We start from the raw sequence: 6,764 nt of genomic DNA, 5'->3' as shown, positions 1-6,764 counted from the left end.
AATGCATAGTACGCGCTGAGGTTAAAACTTAAAAAATAACATGGGAAACGGTTCTAGTGATACCTCCGGCCCCGTTCGTTTAAAGCACAAAAATTAGAAACAGTGTTTTTGAAAATTGCGTACTTTTTCATATTTTACTACAATGCATAAATATATGTATATGTATTTATATAAAACATATATATTTAGAAAAAACGTAGACTAATATCGGTATCTGTCTTCCATGTTATTCTTGAAGTTCAAACTTCAGCAGGTGTTGCACTTTTACGTACAACGGCGAAAAAAAAAATTCTCGTGAACGTTGAGATGCCCTATATTTTATGAAAAGTTTTGTTCGTATAAATAATTAAGATAAAAAAAACCACAAATATCATAAATTTTTCAGCTTTAATAATCATCGCGCGCCCCTTAGATAAATATCAAACGCACACCTTGAAATCCTTATTTCCAGAAGTAAGCCCTTCGTTTGGAGTTTTCCGATTCAGGGCATCGAAAATGTCATTCATGTGTTTACAAAATTCCATCGTTTCTTCGCACCCTTCACGCAGAACTTCCGGATTGTGAGATAGGTAGAAGCGTAGTCCTTGCACAACGGAGTTACTAAACACCTAAAACGATTTGCATAAAATAAGAAAATGATATTATAACCAAAATAGACAATAGATTTATGCAAAGTGAAAAAAAAGAACAAAGAAGATAGGGGTTTTCCAACTAGCGCACTGTGCGACAGTGCCTCTATTTCCAGTGTATTCTTTTGTCCGAATACATCGGAAATGTAAGCACTGTGTCGCACAGTGCGCTAGTTGGAAGATATTTACCTGAGTTGCGAGTCGAACGCACATCTTTAAAGTGCTGTCCAATACAAGGTGCCGTTGCGTTAACTTTGGACATGCTCTTGCATTTCCATGATGTCGCGTGTCAAGGTTGAACAGACTGCTAATGTAGTCTAAACGTATGTAATCTTTTGATGAATCCACCTAAGAATTCAGAGATATTGACATTACTTTTAAAATAATGTGTGCGACAAGTATTATTTGGAAATGATTTATTAGGCAATGAATAAAAATGCACAGGATGGATTTACATGGATGTTATATAGGTGAAGGCGTCCTCCAATTGATTTCATATTTATAATGGTAAGTAGTAAAATGGAAAAAATGTAATGTAAAAAATGTGCCTATCACAAATATGAACTTTTCTAATTTTTTCCTTATTTTAGTCTTGGATGCAAGATGTTTTAACATTGAAGAGGATGTTAGAAAATGAACCTTTGCATATTATATGTAATAAAGATAGGCTTTCAAATATCCTCTTCAATGAAAAAAAAAACACCTGACAATGGAACAAATTCGACAAATATTCATAATTACAAGTAAACTCGACCTGCTCAAAATTCACCCGCAACTTTTTTCTGTTATAAAGCCTGTTCCGAATATATCTAATGACGCGAGGTGCATCAGAGAATCCGAAAACCTTTCGTTTTTCATCAATGGGGTGTGTGAACCAGGTCTTTGTATCCTCCATCGAACCTGAGACACCCAATACTGACCACATCTTGACGTTTGTCGCTGCACCGTCGGCGACGACCCCATGAATTTTCGCACCAGCTTTCTCCATATATTCTATAACTTTAATGACCAGCTTCGCGCGATTTCTTCACCCTTGACTGAATTTCTTGATGCAAAAACTGCAACTGGTTGTGTATACGAATCCGCAAGAGGCTGGAATATGATGACTAGCCCATGTGTCGCTTGATCTTCAATGTTAACAGACTGCGGACCACCGTCACCAAAGTCAATCAACCCGACGTAACACAAATCTTTTGAAGATAAGCCCACGAACTTCCTCAAGTTGATTTCATCCAGCAAAATCACCTCGTGTCGTTATAAAGACGTTTTTTTATCCTAATGTTTTTGAAGCAATTTAGCGAAGTCCTTATCGAAACCACGCTTGAGGTCGATCAGTGAGAAATAATCGCCGATGTTTCAAGAAAAAGGCAGTGGCAGAACATTGTTCTTGCAAAGGAATTCGTAAAAACTCGGTGACCTTATAATCATCAATGAACAAAGCATGATTCACTGTTCCCCGTATCGACAATTCTTGCCGTTTTTCCCTGCCGCAATTATTTCCTGAAGTGCAGTCAGTTGAGTGGCTGGAATTTTTAATTTTTTCTATCTATCTTTTATTTTTTATCTATCGATTAAAGTTTGATTACGAATAAGAGCAATTTCATCAGCTTTTTCTTTAAATTTTTCCTCCAATGAGTGGATACGTCTACGAGTTCTTTGCTGAATTCGTCAGATACGTTCATTCCTTTTCCGCAATGCGTTTATCTGCCTTTGGTCAGAAGGATTAGAAGCTTGATGGACACGTATCAACGATTTCTCCGTTTTTGATCTCGGTTCTTTCTTTAAGACTACAGCCCTCATTTTAATGCAGCAGGCACATCTTTTCCATTTCGAGACCAAAGTGCAATCTCGGTCACGCCAATGATCGACGCCATCTTTGGAGTCGCTGTTTAATGACAGATGATGCTCGTTGATAGAGCAGAGACCGTAGCACAAATTCATATTCTTGAAGTTCTTCAAAGCTTGCGGCAGTAAGTCCATGCTATCCAAGACTTGCAGGAGTTTACATTTGTGCACGTCCACGACACGCCCGTATACAAAATAACGCAGCTGTTTGTTGAGGTCCAGCTTGACCAGTCTTTGTATGACCGGTACATTTTTGCCGTTGTCGACCTTAGATGTAACGTATGAAAAAAGAACACCCGCGTTATCTGTGCTCGATTCACCAACAGTCCACGGCTTCGGTAACAAGATAGAATCAGTCCTCCCTTCAGTAGTACCCGTACAAACAGAAGTAAACTGAAATTCCGGAATAAATAACACATTTAACCCTAGACTGGTCACCATAAGCGACCTTACGATTTTGGTCGGGTGATGAGGGATTCGCCGCCGTATTATTTTTGCTGCGACGGTGCCAAATCCCCTCTACACTGTCCGAGCGCGTTCAGCGTGTTTTCGGCAACGTCGCTCACCGGATAATTTCATTTAGCATCGGAAAAATGTTGTCAGTTCCTAGAATTTATTTTATTTCGCGTCAAAATATGGAAGATAAGTAATTGAAAAAATATAACAGTTTCTTGAACATTTCAACGATAAAAGTCAAATTTTTTTCACAATTTCACACCAACCAATTGTTCATTGAAAACAGCAGCAGAGCGCGGCGCCACGCTCACAGGGTGACCAGTCTAGGGTTAAGGATGTACGAGTCGAATAGTTGCAGCCAAAAATTGCATCTAATTGGAATAATTATCGTACTCCGCGATTCACTGAAAATCTGATATAAATCAGTAACATTTGGCATGCTTCGAACAATAATCAACAATAATATGGTTCAATTGTTTTTCATGAATTATTGAAATTGTAAATTATTCAACAATTGATCTGTTAGTTTTTCTTGTCCTTATTACACTAGTCGATTATGGTAAGTTATTCCGACGCTTATGATTTTTTTTCAAATTCATTAGCTTTCTAAAAAATCATTACACTCGATTACAGTGTAGAAGAATTGACATATTAATTGTTGAATAATTATATGTTTAGATGATTTGTCAAAAAGTATTAGACAATATTATTGTTGGTCACTGATGTTCAGAGCATGGCGAATTTTTTAATGAAACGGTTCGACTCACACATCATTAACGGGGTTCTTTCATAGCGCATTAGAACGCACACAATATCCACTGGGCTTGATTAACTTACTTACTTTACAGTTCAATTAACTGGAAACACTTACAGCTTAAGGTAACTTCTGAAAAGTTAAATTTGCAGCTAGTCGTTTCGAGGGTGCGATCATCTTGTATTGGTTCATCCTGCATCGGCTCAGTCGAATCATTCATTACGGGATCCAATGCCATTTCGTTGGTTGAAACATCTGTGAAAATAAAACTAATGTTTACATACTTGTCCACCTTTATATCTATTTGATTTGTAAGTCATATTATCGCGAGTTCATTCGCATTTGAACTATTACTTTATGTTAGGCATTTTCTAGAAAGATAATAAAATTTGGTGATGTCATTCTTTAGCATCAATTATGGAGACACCATTTTTTTTACAAATTTCTAAGTACTTATTGAGTAATTAGAGTTGCACGAAATGTATATCTGTATACATACTGAGAGAATATCTTGAAAGTTAACACTCTGTCACCGCCGACTCGGCACCACTCACGTTCTTCGTCTGCTTTTCGCAGGCTGGCAATGCCATATTTAATTTCAAACTACGAAAGGCCAATAAATGATTGCATCGACGACGACGACGATTATGTTTTCATTCTATGTATGGGGCATTACCTGTCAAATCGTCCATGAATAATAATTTGAGTTTTTGATTCCATCAAAATTTTTATGGGTGATCACACCTGATGTGATAAGCTTAAAGGACTTTTTTCGATTTTCAGCCTTTCGCAGTTTGAAATTAAATATAAGATGGCCAGCCTGCGAAAAACAGACGAAGAATGTGAGTGGTGCCGAGTCGGCGGTGACCGAGTGTCAACTTTCAAGATATTCTCTCATATTGGTTATATATGAGGCAATTCACGTCATTTCGCTCGGCCGTAACCCTGACCATTTTTAATTTTTGTGATTTTTTTTATAAAATAGCATGCTATGCAAGGAGTATTCTAATTTTTTTCAAACTTTTATCGTATGTATTCCAGAAGTTACAATTTTTCGAAAAATCTGGATTTCAGAAAGTTCGGAAACATTCTAACGCCGATATCTCTTAAATTTATCGATATATCGAAAAATGCCTGGACATAATTTTTTTTCATATTAGTTCACACCACCCCCTTCAAGTTTTCGTATCACGGTATTTCATACAATTATAAATCTAACAGCACATTTTCATAAGCATATTATATGTATACCTTAATATGCATAAGTATAATATATGTATACCTTGTATGGAAGATCTTTCAATGGGGTTGTGATCTAAAGATGACGGAGTTTCGATTGCTACGGCAACCAGTGTACTCTCCGCTTCAAGCATTGGAGTCTCTTTCGTAACACAATAATTGCGCTCCTTCCTATTGTGTTGTTCGATGAAGCCATCGGAAACATTGACATTGCCCACTTCATTGATGTTGTCAAATTCAGAAGGCACTGCCGAAGGGTCGAGACGAACACGGGAATACGGCGCCTTAAACACCAGTCATTATCATATTCTATTTGAAATAAATCAATGCTAAGTCACAAAAAATTATTATTAAAACTCATATTGATTAAAACTATGGGAAAAATGCAACGAATAAACTTACTTCTGCCATAATCCGACCGTTTGCGTCATATTTCACCCACTTCCTTCTGATGGATCGCTCCTGAAAATGTTTTTTACAAAGAAATTGTGACGACTCTATGTAAAAAATTTCTGGAATCGCAGCAATCCATTTTTCACGAAGTTCACGATTCGATGGAACTTTGAACACGGAGCACTTCTCTTTCACTAATTTTAGACCCGTGTTGTAGGTCGAAACCGCACAGGAATTAGTCACCATTGCATTTATCTTTCGTTTTATTAATTTTGAATGTGAGACAGTGAATCACAGTCATATGCTATTCGAATATAACCTTACGTTGTTATATCATTTAGTCACTCACAAGCCTATGAACAACTGACAGCACCGCGTAGTGACCAGTAGTGCCAGAAAAAATTTGGACAATAACGTGGCTACCCCCACCACTCAAATTGCAGTTCGTTGCAAGACCTGTATGTCAGATCGTTGTAAAATCCGACCGAAACGTCCCTATGTTTTATCGACTATTATTATTGCATGTCAGTTTTATCAACTAACCAAACTCGAAGTACGAGAATCTTGTAACCATAAGGTATTAAAACAATGCCTATCTATTTGGAATCTCCCTAGATGGAAATAACTATAAAATTCACTAACCAAGGCTTAAAAACCATGTTACGAGATCTTTGCACTAAAAAGAGCTGTAATATTATTATACGTTATTATATACCATTATCATAATTACACCATTATATCAAATTATTATATAACACTCGACAATGCCATTTGCGCATTCGGAGCTGAGAGCTACACTAAAAGTAACTTACGCTATACCATATAGCCTGGAGTACGGAAGATTGTCAAACCATTGATATGTGTATAACCGACATAATATAAAGATAGATGCACTGCTGCAATAATCCATGAAACCAGAGACTGCAAAACCATCAAAACAGTGAATACAAATTATCCAGCATGAATCATACTTTCCCCCGTAACGCCGTATTGTGAGCAATACTTGCAGCGTTTTGAAGGCAATGCAGATCTCCAATACAGAGCCTCATCTGAAGAAGACATTAGGAAATTTGACGACGAAACGATTGAAGGTTAATCAACTCACGGAAGGATTCTGTAACGCGAAACAACCAGATAGAATTACAATAAATATATCAATACACTAACAACCAACCCTTTTAAGTGAGCAAAGCTTATACCAGTTTTGAGGTAAAACATAAGAAAACACATCCCTAGCTCCTTACAGGTATTGTACGACACCAAGGAATAAACTCAAAGATGTATACGTAGCAACGCCCAGTAATAAGCAACCAACAAACGTAAAAACAACATTCTAATACTTTCGAAGCCGATCTATATCAATATAAGAATTGATAATTACAGAAGAGAATTACGTACGAAAGCACACATGTTAACCTGCTCTAAAACTACAAATTAACAAATTGTTG

At 36.9% G+C, this 6,764-nt stretch overlaps 1 long non-coding RNA gene across 1 annotated transcript; it reads right to left on the bottom strand.

Moving 5' to 3' along the window:
* Positions 1–2,959: 2,959 nt before the first annotated feature.
* Positions 2,960–5,023, bottom strand: LOC124308885 (uncharacterized). Its single transcript, XR_006909134.1, has 3 exons — positions 4,967–5,023; positions 3,802–3,939; positions 2,960–3,080 (listed from the first exon to the last, which is right to left on the bottom strand). It is a non-coding gene; the product is annotated as an uncharacterized LOC124308885 (long non-coding RNA).
* Positions 5,024–6,764: the final 1,741 nt, after the last annotated feature.

The sequence above is a fragment of the Neodiprion virginianus genome, chromosome 7 (genome assembly GCF_021901495.1).
Source record: "Neodiprion virginianus isolate iyNeoVirg1 chromosome 7, iyNeoVirg1.1, whole genome shotgun sequence".
In the NCBI taxonomy this organism is placed as follows: Eukaryota; Metazoa; Arthropoda; class Insecta; order Hymenoptera; family Diprionidae; genus Neodiprion; species Neodiprion virginianus.
The sequence above is the reverse complement of the archived record's forward strand: the minus strand, read 5'-3'. Positions and strand labels throughout refer to the sequence as shown.